Source organism: Stegostoma tigrinum, chromosome 30, assembly GCF_030684315.1.
Source record: "Stegostoma tigrinum isolate sSteTig4 chromosome 30, sSteTig4.hap1, whole genome shotgun sequence".
NCBI lineage: Eukaryota > Metazoa > Chordata > Chondrichthyes > Orectolobiformes > Stegostomatidae > Stegostoma > Stegostoma tigrinum.
Genome location: NC_081383.1, coordinates 39,687,377 through 39,702,510, shown reverse-complemented (window position 1 = coordinate 39,702,510; position 15,134 = coordinate 39,687,377).

Below are 15,134 nucleotides of genomic sequence, written 5' to 3'. Positions count from 1 at the left end.
GAGTGAATGCTGATATTGCCTTTGCCTTCCTAACTACTACTGTACCTGTACATTCACTTGAAGATAACCTTGAACTAGGTCTCTTAAGCCCCTTGTGATTCACATTTCTGAAGCCTTACCCCATCAAAAAAATAATCTATTCTTCCTGCCAAAGTGCAAAACCTCATATTTTCCTACAGAGTATTCTACCCCCGACTTCTTGGCTAACTTTCCTATCCCAGCCAAATCCTTCTTGCAGCCTTCCTGCTGACTTAACACTACCTGCCACTCCACCTAGGTTTGTGTCATTGGTGACACCCCAACTCCATCTCCCACAATTCCCTGAGAATCCAACAAAGTCATTCACTTCCCCCCTCTAATCCATGTCAGCCTGGTTGCAGCTGGCACCCTTATTATCTCAGGTCCTCCTGCAACATATATCACTTGTTCGGGTGCACTGGGGTCAACAGTCACCACATATCAAGGTGCACCCCACCACCCCCACACCCTCACCCAACCTTACAAAGACATTACCACTTCCCATCCTAGATGTGACCCTGATATCTCACCACCACCTGCCCTTCCTTCAAAATACCCAGATCCAAACCCCAAGCCTGCCCACAGAACACAGCTGGTCCCCCTCTGCCTAACTCAATTGGCACATTACCATCTTACTTATGCACCTGGCACTCTATCTCCCTCACCTACATGGCACACTACACCCTGGCTCACTCAACTGGCACCCCATACCTACACTTAGCTTGAGCACTTACTGTTTCTCAGTTACGCACAACGTGCATTTGGGATCTTTAATTCCTGGGGCACTGTGTGCTGTTTTCGTCTCCTTGTATTAGGAAGGATGTTAGTGAATTGAAGGATATTTACTAAAGTCATGTTTGCAATGGGCAGGCCACCTCATAAGATAAAGTTGAACACGTTTGCCTCTATTACCCAAGGCACAGAGATTAAGAGCAGGGAGGTTTAGATTAAAGATAGAGCATTAGCATGGCTCTACTATATATGTAAGTCTGAATACGGTGTAGGTAACCTTCTAGTCTGGATGCTTTCTCCAAAACGTGAAGCCAATTACTTTCCCTCGAAGATTTTGCCTGCAGTCTAAGCTACATATTCAAATTTAGAACACAAAACTTGAATACTGATATTCAGCAGACAGTAATTCTGCATTCAGTTAATTGCAAAGAGATTTGTTGTAGAAACCCCTACATAGATGGTAATTGTGATCTGGAATACATTGCCTGAAACTGCGGATATAGCAATTTTCTAAAGGGAATGTATAGTCTCATGAAACTATGGAGACAGATCAGGATATGGGAGTAATTGAGCAATGGGGCAGCATGGTGGCTCAGTGGTTAGCAATGCTGCCTCACTGTGCCAGTGGGTTTGATTCCACCCTTGGGCAACTGTCTTTGTGGAGTTTTCACATTCTCCTTGTGTCTGTTTGGATTTCCTCTCACAGTCCAAAGATGTGATGTTAGGCAAATAGCCCATGCTACATTGCCCGTAGTGTCCAGGTTAGCTATATGTTTTAGCTATCGGAAATGCAGGGTTACAGGAAAATGAAAGGGGTGAGCCTGGGTGGATGCTGTCTGGAGGATTGGTGTGGACTCAATGGGCAGAATGGCTTGCTTCCACGCTGTAGGGATTCTATGATTCTAACTCTAACTAACTGTGCAATCAGGGTTACAGTGCCAACTGACCAAAAGAAAAGGTTACGACTGGACATTTGCTATGAGCTGGATAATTCCATGGTCACATCCAACACCTAAACTGCCTACCTAACTCACTGAGATCTACAGATGTGAACATAGATTTATGAATAGGTGGGTCCCAACTTGAAATGTCAACTTTCCTGCTTCTCTGATGCTGCCTGCCCTGCTGTGTTCCTCCATCTCCACACTGTTTATCTCTACAAGTAGGTGACCTGGTCAATGAAGGAGAAGACATTCTGATTAATGGCCTCATATATTTTGGGCAATCTGTACATCACATATTGTGGCAGTAAATATGCAATGATCAAATTATGAATGATTGTTACTGTTATGGCAAGCATGGGCCATCAACTTTAACTTCAATCATCTGATCTGAATATCTGAGACCTTCATGGAATTCAGTGTGTTTTTAATATATATAAAGGACAAATGCTGACCTAAGATGTCAGCTGTGAAGCCCAGGAAACCCAGGTGTAGCACACTATACTGGCTGCACAGAAAGTGTCATTTCATCCAAAGACCAATGAAACCCAACAACCAAGTTAGCATCAATAAATTCACATCTATATTGAGAGATGAATTGTTGTCTGTGGAGTATTCAGCTTGGAAGCACAATGGGATAAATTCTGACTCTGTGCAACAAACTATATTTCATTAATTTGTTTGGCAGAACAGAGAGAAAGAGAAAATTAGATTCAATTTTGGAGAGGTTTGCTCTCTCTCTCTTTCTTCTTTCTTCATATCATCTTGCAAAAGAATGGGCTTGTGAACAGATTCTTGAGAAGACAGCCATTTCCTGAGTGCTCCAAGATTCCACAAATTTCATACCTACTGCGGTGATAAGGCAATAACTGAACAATTGCCTACTCAGTTCTCACTCTGACACATCCAGGACTCCAAGGTCTTTCAAATTGATCTTCTTTCATCTTCATGTTCAAGCTAGACATCTTCCTCATTTTTGCTTTTCAAACTTATTACCTGTTTGATGTTGCGATTTATCACTTTTGTTCTTGGGAGTGAGAGAGACAGGGTAGTTGTCATGGGGGACTTCAACTTTCCAAATATTGACTGGGAGCACTACAGTTCGAGTACAATGGATGGGTCAGTTTTTGTCCAGTGTGTGCAGGAGGGCTTCCTGACACAGTATGTAGACAGGCCAACAAGAGGCGAAGACACATTAGATTTGGTACTGGGTAATGAGCCTGGCCAGGAGATGGATTTGAAAGTAGGTGAGCACTTTGGTGATAGCGATCACAATTCTGTTATGTTTACTTTAGTGATGGAAAGGGATAGGTGTATACCACTGGGCAAGAATTATAGCTGGGGGAAAGGCAATTACGATGAGATTAGGCAAGATTTAGGGAGCATAGGATAGGGAAAGAAACTGCAGGGGATGGGCACATTAGAAATGTGGAACTTATTCAAGGAAAAGCTCCTGTGAGTCCTAGATAAGTATGTACCTGTCAGGCAGGGAGGGAGCTGGAGAGTGCGGGAGCCGTGGTTTACGAAGGAGGTGGAATCTCTGGTCAAGAGGAAGAAGAAGGCTTATGTTAGGCTGAGAAGTGAAGGCTCAGTTAGGGCACTTGAGGGCTATGAGGTAGCCAGGAAAGACCTAAAGAGAGAGATCAGAAGAGCCAGGAGGAGACATGAGAAGTTGTTGGCGGATAGGATGAGGGTAAAACCTAAGGCTTTCTATAGGTATTTAAGGAATAAAAGAATGGTGAAAGTAAGATTAGGCCCACTTAAGGATTGTAGTGGTAAGTTGTGTGTGGAGTCAGATGAGATAGGGGAAGCGCTAAATGAATATTTTTCAACAGTATTCACTCTAGAAAACAACAATGTTTTCGAGGAGAATACTGAGATACAGGCTACTAGACTAGGTGGGATTGAGGTTCCCAAGGAAGAGGTGTTAGAAATCCTTCAGAGGGTGAAGATAGATAAGTCCCCTGGACCGGATGGGATTTATCCTCGGGCCCTCTGGGAAGCCAGGGAGGAGATTGCCGAGCCTTTGGCATTGATCTTTAACTCGCCATTGTCTACAGGAATAGTGCCAGATGACTGGAGGATAGCAAACGTGGTTCCCCTGTTGAAGAAGGGGAGTAGAGACAACCCTGGTAATGATAGACCAGTGAGCCTTACCTCAGTTGTTGGTAAAGTGTTGGAAAAGGTTATAAGGGATAGGATTATAATCAACTAGAAAAGAATAAATTGATTAGGGATAGTCAGCACGGTTTTGTGAAGGGAAGGTCATGCCTCACAAACATTATTAAGTTCTTTGAGAAGGTGAACAAACAGGTAGATGAGAGTAAACCGGTTGATGTGGTGTATATGGATTTCAGCAAGGCGTTTGATAAGGTTCCCCACAATAGGCTATTGTACAAAATGCAGAGGAATGGAATTGTGGGAGATGTGGCAGTTTGGATCAGAAATTGGCTTGCTGAAAGAAGACAGAGGGTGGTAGTTAATGGGAAATGTTCATCCTGGAGACCAGTTACTAGTGGTGTACCGCAAGGGTCGGTGTTGGGTCCACTGCTGTTTGTCATTTTTATAAATGACCTGGATGAGGGCGTAGAAGGATGGGTTAGTAAATTTGCAGACGACACTAAGGTCGATGGAGTTGTGGACAGTGACAAAGGATGCTGTACGTTGCAGAGAGACATAGATAAGCTGCAGAACTAGGCTGAGAGGTGGCAAATGGTGTTTAATGCAGACAAGTGTGAGGTGATGCACTTTGGTAGGAGTAACTAGAAGTCAAAGTACAGGGCTAATGGTAAGATTCTTAGTAGTGTAGATGAGCAGAGAGATCTCGGTGTCCATGTACACAGATCCTTGAAAGTTGCCACCCAGGTTGACAGGCCTGTTCAGAAGGCATACAGTGTTTTAGCTTTTATTAATAGAGTGACCGAGTTCTGGAACCAAGAGGTTATGGTGAAGCTGTACAAAACTCTGGTGCGGCCGCACTTGGAGTATTGTGTATAGTTCTGGTCACTGCATTATAAGAAGGATGTGGAAGCTTTCGAAAGGGTGCCGAGGAGATTTACTAGGATGTTGCCTGGTATGGAGGGAAGGCCTTACGAGGAAAGGCTGAGGGACTTGAGGCTGTTTTGATTGGAGAGAAGAAGGTTGAGAGGTGACTTAATTGAAACATATAAAATAATCAGAGGGTTAGATAGGGTGGGAGAGCCTTTTTCGTAGGATGGTGACGGCGATCACGAAGGGGCATAGCTTTAAATTGAGGGGTGAAAGATATAGGAAAGATGTCAGAGGTAGTTTCTTTACCCAGAGAGTAGTAAGGGAATGGATTGCTTTGCCTGCAACGGTCGTAGATTCGCCAACTTTAGGTACATTTAGGTCGTCATTGGATAAGCATATGGACCTACATGGAATAGTGTAGGTTAGATGGGCTTGAGTTCGGTATGACAGGTCGGCACCACATTGAGGGCCGAAGGGCCTGTACTGTGCTGTAATGTCCTATGTTCTATGTTCTATAACAAAGTTTCTCTTTCTTTCTCTCAAGGGTCTAGGCCCAAAGCGTCAGCTTTTGTGCTCCTGAGATGCTGCTTGGCCTGCTGTGTTCATCCAGCTTCACACTTTATTATCTTGGAATTAGCTCCTTCATTTTGGTGCAGATCAATAAGTGTTATTTGAGGTGTGAGAGCTGCATTTTAAAAAGAAATAAAACTATTTGTTGTGAGCCAATTGGATTTAAAAAAAAAGAGGAGATGAATCACCCTTCCTCAGCTGTTGCAACCGGATGCAGTTTTACAGACAACTATAACACTTTCAGAATATTCAAAAGATGATAAGACCATTCTGGTTCAGTCAGAATATCTCAAGGAGATTTTTGTTAACGGAAAGCATCATTCGATAGTCCATGTGACGTGATACCCTCCAGCAGTTGTAACAGGTGCGCATAAGAAGTGATCAAACTAGAAGCTTGGCTGGGAAGATGGGATATTAGCCAGGAAATTGCCAAGGTGTAAAAAAGCTGGCCAGAAATGAAGGCTTGCAAAATCTTCATGCTCAGCAAATTTACCTCAAAAGGTACGCACACACCCACGGGCCATGTTCACTACTGACTTCTTCAGGCCAGGGCTTGATTTCCTGATTGTAATGGATTATGTTTGTAAGGTTTTCTTATTACCCATCATGAGGTGACACATTGAGTATGACCAGCGCTAACACATTGGCATTGATTTTCAGTCCATCTAGGGCACCATAGGAGGGTGATCTGACACCATCTCCAATAGTTAGCAGTTGCCATCCCCAATAAACACTTACAGCCATTCCCAATAACCACTGGCAGCCCATCCCCTATAACCATTGGCAGCCATCCCCATTGACCATCAATAGCCATCCTCAATAATCATGCCTGTCACGGATGCTGCCCGATCTGCCAAGTTTTTTTCAGCAAACTCTGTTATTATTTCTGAAGATCTGGACAACATCTAGACTTGGGCTGAAATGTGACAAGAACACTTATGCTACACAAATGTCAGGTAATGATCTTCTTCAGTAAGAGATGGTCTCGCCAAATGCTTTGACATTCATTGGTGTTACTATCACTGAATCCCCCACTATCAACATTCTAGGGATTACCATTGACCAGAAATTGATCAACACTCGCCACATAAATGCAATGGTGACAAGATCAGCTCAGACCCTAGGAATCCTCTGGCAAGTAACTCACTCCTGACTCCCTAAATGCTGCGCACCCTCTACAAGGGCACAAACCAGGAGTGCGATGGAACATTCCTCATTTGCCTGGATGATTGCATCTCCAACTGCAATACTAAAGAAGCTTGATAACATCTAAAACAAAGCAGCTTGTTTGACTTGCACCAAATTCCTCAAATTTCCACTCCCTCCACACAGTAGTGTGTACAAGATGCATTGCAACAAATGACTGGAACTCCTTCCACAGCACTTTCTAAAAAAAATGAGCAGGCGAAGGGTAGCATATGATTGAGAAATCCAATACCCCCTTTAATATGCACACCATCTTGACTTCAAAATGCAACACTATTTCTTCACTGTCTCTACATCAAATATTTCAGAGCCCATTCCTAATAACCCTACGGATCCCCCTGGTCCCCATAGACTGGAACAAATCAAGCAACACACCATCAGCTTCTTCAGGGCAATTCAAGATGGGCAATACGTTCTAGCCTAACCTGTGATGCCCACATTCCATGAAACAAACATAAAAATCAGATTATGAGAAATCTATGCCAAAACATATCTGTCAAAGTTACTGGTTAAAAACAATTTATCAACCTCAAATTTAAAATCACATTTAACATAATATCAACTGCTGTTCCAGGAATGATAGACATCTAAAGTCCCACTTTTCTTTGTGTGGCAGTGTTTCCTAACTTCCCTCTGAAAGGTCTAAAGTATGATACGACATATTAGGCTACTTGACAAGATATGAGCCCATGGTGTTGGAGGTAGTATAACAATTTCACTGGACAATTGGCTAACCAAAAGGTGACCAAAAGTTGGGATAAGGGGGTATGTTCAGCATGGCAATGTGTAACAAGTGAAGTGCCACAGACATCAGTGTTGGGCCCAAATTTCTCTGCAATATGTATTAGTGACTTAAATGAGGAAAGTGAATGCACTATCACCACGTTTGCGAATGGCAAAATAAAATGATGAGAAGACAAAAGGCGAGGATGTCACAAAGCATTTGCAGGTAGATAGAGACAGATTCAGTAAATGAGCGAAAACTGTAATGTGGGAAAACGCGAGGTTATGCATTTTGGCAGGAAGAATAGATGAACTGTATATTATTTAAATGAAGAAAGACTGCAGAAAGCTCCAGAACATAGGGATTTGGGGATTCTCATATGTTAATCCACATTCACTTCCTAACAGGGAAGGTAAATAGAATTTAAGTCTTTATTTCAGAGGGAATGGCATATAAAAATAAGGAGGGATTCCTAAAACTGTGCAGGGCACGAGTTAGATCACTCGTGGAATACTGTGAACAGTATAGAACAAGAAAGATATACTGGCATTGGAGGCAGTCCAGGGAATGTTCACTGGGTTGATCCTGGGTATGGACGGACTGTCTTATAAGGAGAGGTTAAATAGGTCAGGCTATCAGACTGCTCACAGATTGGAACAATTCATCACCCAGCGGGTATCTGCCAAAAGATTAGCGCACACTTCTGCCTGCATCAACCTTCAAAGTCCACTGTGCACCTGGATAACTGTTAGCAATCCGGCATTGCTCCCTTTCCCACCAGCACTGTAATGATGCACCAGCTCACGGCATGTATCCAGTAATGCCGACACTCCCTTATACTGTATAAGCAACACCGCTATCAGTATCGATGCTGTTTAACCAGCAGACAACTCAGTTTACTTGCCTGGAGTTACGTCCCATCTGAACTGCCTCTAAATCCCTGATAATAAAATGTGAGGCTGGATGAACACAGCAGGCCAAGCAACATCTCAGGAGCACAAAAGCTGACGTTTCAGGCCTAGACCCAACATCAGAGAGGGGGATGGGGTGAGGGTTCTGGAATAAATAGGGAGGGAGGGGGAGGCGGACCGAAGATGGAGAGAAAAGAAGATAGGTGGAGAGGAGTTTATAGGTGGGGAGGTAGGGAGGGGATAGGTCAGTCCAGGGAAGACGGACAGGTCAAGGAGGTGGGATGAGGTTAGTAGGTAGGTAACCTCATCCCACCTCCTTGACCTGTCCGTCTTCCCTGGACTGACCTATCCCCTCCCTACCTCCCCACCTATACTCTCCTCTCCACCTATCTTCTTTTCTCTCCATCTTCGGTCTGCCTCCCCCTCTCTCCCTATTTATTCCAGAACCCTCACCCCATCCCCCTCTCTGATGAAGGGCCCAGGCCCAAAACATCAGCTTTTGTGCTCCTGAGATGCTGCTTGGCCTGCTGTGTTCATCCAGCCTCACATTTTATTATCTTGGATTCTCCAGCATCTGCAGTTCCCATTATCTCTGCCTCTAAGTCCATGCTACTATGTCACCAGTGCTCACTGTAGATTCACAGCTCCTCATCATCTGATAGGACAACATCAGATACAGCAAGCAATCAGGTAAGTACAAACATGAGCTTTGTTTCCACACAGCTAAAGGCTGTCACCAACCGAGCACAAACAAAACCATTGGAGGCTGTAATGCACCCTCACAATGCAATTGAAATGCTGCTATGATAACAAATGCTATTTTACATTCCAGGCTGGTCTGCTGCACTCAGTCTCATCTACCGGAACAGGGTGCCAATCAGGCCCTGTCTGATTTGTAATGCCTGTTACAGTTGAGCTCTGTCATTGAAAACAATACTTTCCCCCACCTCAATGTCACCATCTTTTTCCTCAGAAATCTGCCCCATTCCCCCAACTCCTCAGTATCTAGGACAGGGTCTTATTGCCTGCTACAATTACACAAAACACAGCTCGCCAGGATTATACAGCACACTATGTGTGGGCTAGACTGAAGCACACCCCACCCAACATCCCCCAACCCTAGCACCCCAGGTGTATTCTCATTTACTGCAAACATTTCTCCAGATATTCAGAGAAAATATGAACCATGTCTCCATCATTTACTTAGCCTCATCATAACATTTACAAAGCGTGTGAAGAAGTGATAGTATGTTTGATTGACGGTCCACCGATCCCATTTACTGACGTTGCTGCTGACTCCATAGGAATTACTGATGCCCACTGCCTGGCTGTCATGGGCAGATCTCCAGCCTTGTGTTGATTGTAGACAAGCCTGTGGGCTGTGTGCGCATGAGCCATCTCTGGGACTCACAGTACCAGGGCACTCTGTGAGACAGTGGTCACCCCATGACTGGTGTGAAGATTAGACCCCACTCTATGGTTTCTACAATGGCCATTTCGGTGAATGAATACCCAGCATGTTTGATGCACAGGCAGATGGTACATACTGTAGGTGTTAGACTGATGCCTCAGTGAGCCATACAGCAAGATGTTGCCTCAACCCCCGACAGTTCCCTCCTGACTAAGGCCGGTCTGTGTGCCTCTGCGACAGAGCACATCAACATGGCAGTGCAGAGAACCTTCCTGCATGGCAAGACAAGGCATGGATGCTGCAAATGTGCAAGTAGTGACTGAATGAGCAGCCTATGATGCAGTCTGGTGATCCATGAGCTGGCTGCCAGTCCTTGCATGCAATATATCCAGCCTTTCAATTCTAGTTGCCAATGCATCCTGTGATGCATGTGTTCACTTTGTGAATGGCCTCCAAGTGTATCCAAGAGGTGCCATGGTGGTTGAGAAGAGATGCCAAAGTCTGCAGATGAGAAGTGTATGTAGCTGCTGCTACATGGTGTCCTCATGCTGTTTGGTCACATGTGACGTGGAGGTCCTTCAGACTGAGCAGCGAGCTGAATTCACCTGATGCCCATTCACGTGTCCACAGTGAGATTTCTTAACATCTAGTTTGTTCAATGCATTTGATAAGTTGGGAAGCTTTATATTATTAAGTCAAGGTAGACCGTAAACAAAACAAACAACATGCAAGAATCCTCCTTCTGTAACGTCTCACCACTGCTAAGCAAGGAACTTTCACTGTGCTGCTCAAAAAAATCAGAAAAGATGCATCAAGCTGCTTGTGATATCATAGAACATAGAACATAGAACATTACAGCACAGTACAGGCCCTTCGGCCCTCGATGTTGTGCCGATTTGTCATACCAATCTGAAGCCCACCTAACCTACACTATCCCATGTACGTCCATATGCTTGTCCAATGACGACTTAAATGTACTTAAAGTTGGTGAATCTACTACCGTTGCAGGGAAAGCGTTCCATTCCCTTACTACTCTCTGAGTAAAAACACTACCGCTGACATCTGTCCTATATCTTTCACCCCTCAATTTAAAGCTATGCCCCCTCGTGCTCACCATCAACATCCTAGGAAAAAGGCTCTCCCTATCCACTCTATCTTACCCTCTGATTATTTTATATGTCTCAATTAAGTCATCTCTCAACCTTCTTCTCTCTAATGAAAACAGCCTCAAGTCCCTCAGCCTATCCTCGTAAGACCTTCCCTCCATACCAGGCAACATCCTAGTAAATCTCCTCTGCACCCTTTCCAAATCTTCCACATCCATATCAAGATGAGTCTCACAGGAGTATCACCTCATTCTGCCACAAGTCTCATCATAGCTCTTCTCTCAGACTCCATGCCCATGTGTGTTGTGTGTGTGCATTTGAGTGTGTGTGCATGAGTGCGTGTATACGCGTATATGAATTTGTGTGTGAGGGTGTGTATACATGTGGTTGTGCTTGTGTGCGTACGTGTGTGGATGTAAAAGTGTGCGTCTATTGGTGTGTATACATGTGCGAGTGTACATGTGTGTGTATGAAAGGTTATTTCTCAGCAAGTGCTACTTGGTAGCATTGTCAATGAACGTTCCCCTCACTGCTCCTGGTCAAGGGAAGGTTAATGGATGTCCTTTAGAAATGTGAACAGGACATCTCTTAGCAATTTGTCATGTTTCAGGTTGAATGTTCACATTACCACGTCTCTACAATAGCTCAGGGGTGTGGCTAATTCTGGAACACATGCCTTCAGTAATGCTGCCTCGTAGTTGGCACTGATGTGCTGGGCTGCCCCATCATTGAGGATGAGGATATTTGTGGAGCATCCTCCTCCTGTTAGTTACTTAAATGTTCACCAAATTCACAAACTGGATACAGATCAGCTCCATTGGAATCACTTGGCCCAGTCTATCATTTGCTGCTTTTCCTGTTTGTCACACAGGTCATCCCATGTTACAGCTTCACCAGGGTCCCACCTCATTTTTAGGTATGTCCGATTTTAAATCGAGAATTAACTGTACCAAGGGTGAGATGGGGAAATTTTTCACTCCATAAAGGGTAGTACAATTTGGAACACTCCTCGATAAATGACAACTGAGTCTGCATCAGTTATGAATTTCAAATGGTGATTTTTGTCGTCAAAAGATGCAAACATGGGGACAAGGGGTCTATTTGGGCCTCAGTCAGTTCTCATACAGAATCTCATTGAATAGTGTGGCAGACTTGTTGGTTGAAACACCCTCCTCCTGTTCTAATGTTCTTGCACAAGCCATATGTGACAGATGGAATAAACTCCTGGTTAGAGATGAGGTAAATGCACCAGGATCATTGAAAACTTTGAGGAATGTCGGGTCATTATGGATGCATTATTTTCTCTTTATTCATTTATAGGATTCGGGCATCACTGGCTAGGTCAGTATGTATATTACACCCTGGAGAAGGTGGTGCATAGCTGCCTTCTTGAAATGCTGAAGATCCTGTAAATGCTGTAAATGAGTCTGCGGAGATGAAATGAGTTCAGGATTAGGACACATTGGCAGCGAGAATGATGCGTGGCTTCGAGACAAAACACCAATCACCTTCTGCCAATTGGTGTATACGCTGATCATTCCCACAGCCTGCCTCCTAAACTCTCAGAACAGTAGGTTGTTTCTAATTCTATTCACCTTGTTTGTTCCATTGAAGAGTTCAAGTCTTTATCCATAATGTAAATGCCTCTTCCTTGAACACAAGTCATAGAATCACAGAATCATAGAATCCAGACAGTGTGGAAAGAGACCATTTGGCCCATTGAGTCCACAGTGACTTTCCAAACAGCATGCCACACAGACCCAGCCCCATACCCTATCACCCGAGATGAACTTCCTCAGACTCTCTCCCACTGCCATTCCATAACATTGGTCGTTCCGCTGGGAGAAACAGCAAGGAACTTTACTCCCAACCTCAGCAGGTCATGGGCGCTGTTGTGGGAGGGGATTCCAGGACAGAAACAGTCAAGGAATGATGATGTAGTTCTGAGTCAGGATGGTATGTGCCTTGTAGGAGAATTGGCAGAAATGGAGTTTGCATGTATCAAATGCCCTTGTACTTTGAGGTGATCAACGTTGTGAGTTCAGATGATACTGTTGAAGCAGCATTCTTGTCTCATTCTGGTGCACCTTTAGGAACTTATTGGTAATTTCTACTGAAGAAGAGGGACCAAAGAGTATTTTTTTAGTGAAAGAAGCCCACAAATTCTGACAGATAGACAATATACATCTGGCCTTCAAGTAGTTTCTCACATACACACACACATGCACCAACACACAAAGTTGAAAAGACTATAGTGACAAAAACCAAAGCAAAGGCAAAATAACACGCAGTTTGTTGTTTTTCAGGCATATGGTTTGAAAGTGAGGTGATTATTATTCATTTGGAGTCCTAGACCATCAGCAGTTGCTGATACTTTGAGTTTGCAATGCAGTAGTGGGTCCAATACAAGGTCATCATTGAACTGAACTTATGATGTCTGCCTGAAGTGTATATGTCTCATGCGATTGACTATGGCAGAGCAGCTGGAACATATGTTCATGATTTAATTTCAATCAAAAATGTCGTCCTTTTTGTACAAGGAAACTGTATTATTATTCTGTACAATTAGAGTTACCAGTGGGATCAAATATATATATGACTGTTTTCTTCCCTTAGCAAGTCAGTCCCATCAATACATGCAGAATGTGAGAACTCGGGAAGAATTCCATCATCCCTGATCCCAACACCTATGGGAAGTACACCCAGCTGCAGTTCCTGGGAGACCCATACTAGGGAGCTGGAGCCCGATCTGGATGTACACAAAACGCTCAGCATATCATAGGTAAGAGTTTGCGGAAGGTAGTTATAGCGAGTTTTGAGAAGATTTGTAGCTCAGGTTGAGGTTCTGGATGTGAATTTGCTCACTGAGCTGGAAGGTTCATTTTCAGACGTTTCGTCACCATTCTAGGTAACATCATGAGTGAGCGTCCAACGAAGCACTGGTGTTATGTCCCACTTTCTATTTATCTGCTTAGGTTTCCTTGGGTTGGTGATGTCATTTCCTGTTTGGTGATGTCATTTCCTGTTCTTTTTCTCAGGGGATGGTAGATTGGCTCCAAATCAATGTGTTTGTCGATGGAGTTCCGGATGGAATGCCATGCTTCTAGGAATTCTCGTGCGTGTCTCTGTTTGGCTTGTCCGAGGATGGATGTGTTGTCCCAATCAAAGTGGTGTCCTTCCTCATCTGTATGCAAGGATACGAGTGATAGTGGGTCATGTCGTTTTGTGGCTAGTTGATGTTCATGTATCCTGGTGGCTAGCTTTCTGCCTGTTTGTCCAATGTAGGAAATGACCTCACCAACCCAAGGAAACCTAAGCAGATAAATAGAAAGCGGGTCTTAACACCAGCACTTCGTCGGAAGCTCACTGATGATGTTACCTAGAATGGTGACGAAACATCTGAAAATGAACCTTCCAGCTCAGCGAGCAAACTCACATCCAGGTAGTTGTACTTAACGCGCAGGCAGGAAAGGCAAAGGAAGTAGGCAGAAAGCGCAGGAATCCTCTGTGGCCATTTCCCTGAAAACAAGTATACTACTTTGGACACTGTCGAGGCTGGTGAGGAATGACCGTTGAGGGGAAATCAGCAGTAGCCAGATTGGTGGCATGACTGGTGCTGGAGCACAGCGGGAAAGGGTCAAGGTCAAATGGAGATTCTGTGGCTGCAAACAGCAATCCAGGATGGTGTATTGCATCCCAGGTGCCAGCGTTCAGGTTGTCTCGGAGCGGCTGCAGAATGTTCTCAAGGGGAAGGGTGTGTAGCCAGAGGTCATCGTGCATGCTGGCAAAAATATATAGTTAGAAATAAGGATCAGCCCCCGCGGAGTGATGATGGAGACATGGCAAAAAAGTTAAAAAACTAGACCTTGACGGTGGTAATCTCCAGATTATTTCCAGTACCATGTGCTAGTGAGGGTAAGAACAGGAGGATGTGGCAGATAAATGCATACAGGGGATGCAAGCATTCAGATTGCTGGATCATTGTGATCTTTTCTGGGGCAGAAATGACCTCTTCACGAGGGACAGGTTGTATCTGAACAGGAGACGGACAAATATCCTGGCGGGCAGATTTACTTATGCTGCAAGGGAGAATTTAAACTACATTGGCAGAAGGTAGGATCCTCAATGGCAGGGAGGCAAGTACAAGGCTGGCAGGTGATACAGTAATCAGAAATAGCAAGTAGAAGAGATAGGTGGCGAAGATTGTCTCTAGGATTAAATTATATCTATTTCAATGCAAGAGGGCTATCAGGAATGGCTGCTGAACTCAGGGCACGGATAAGTCCATGGGACTGGGATAATTTTGCCACGACAGAAACAGGGCTGGCAGCTTAATATGCTAGTGTACAGGGGCTTGAGGTGGGCCTGAGGTGGAGGAAAGAGAAGAGGATGAATTGGATTTTTTGATTCGGAGGGCATCACAGCAGTCATCAGAGATGCAATGTCTAAGGGATCATCCATTGAGGCTTTGTGGGTGGAGCTAAGATACACGAAGGAGATGGTGACGTTATTGGGGTTGTACTA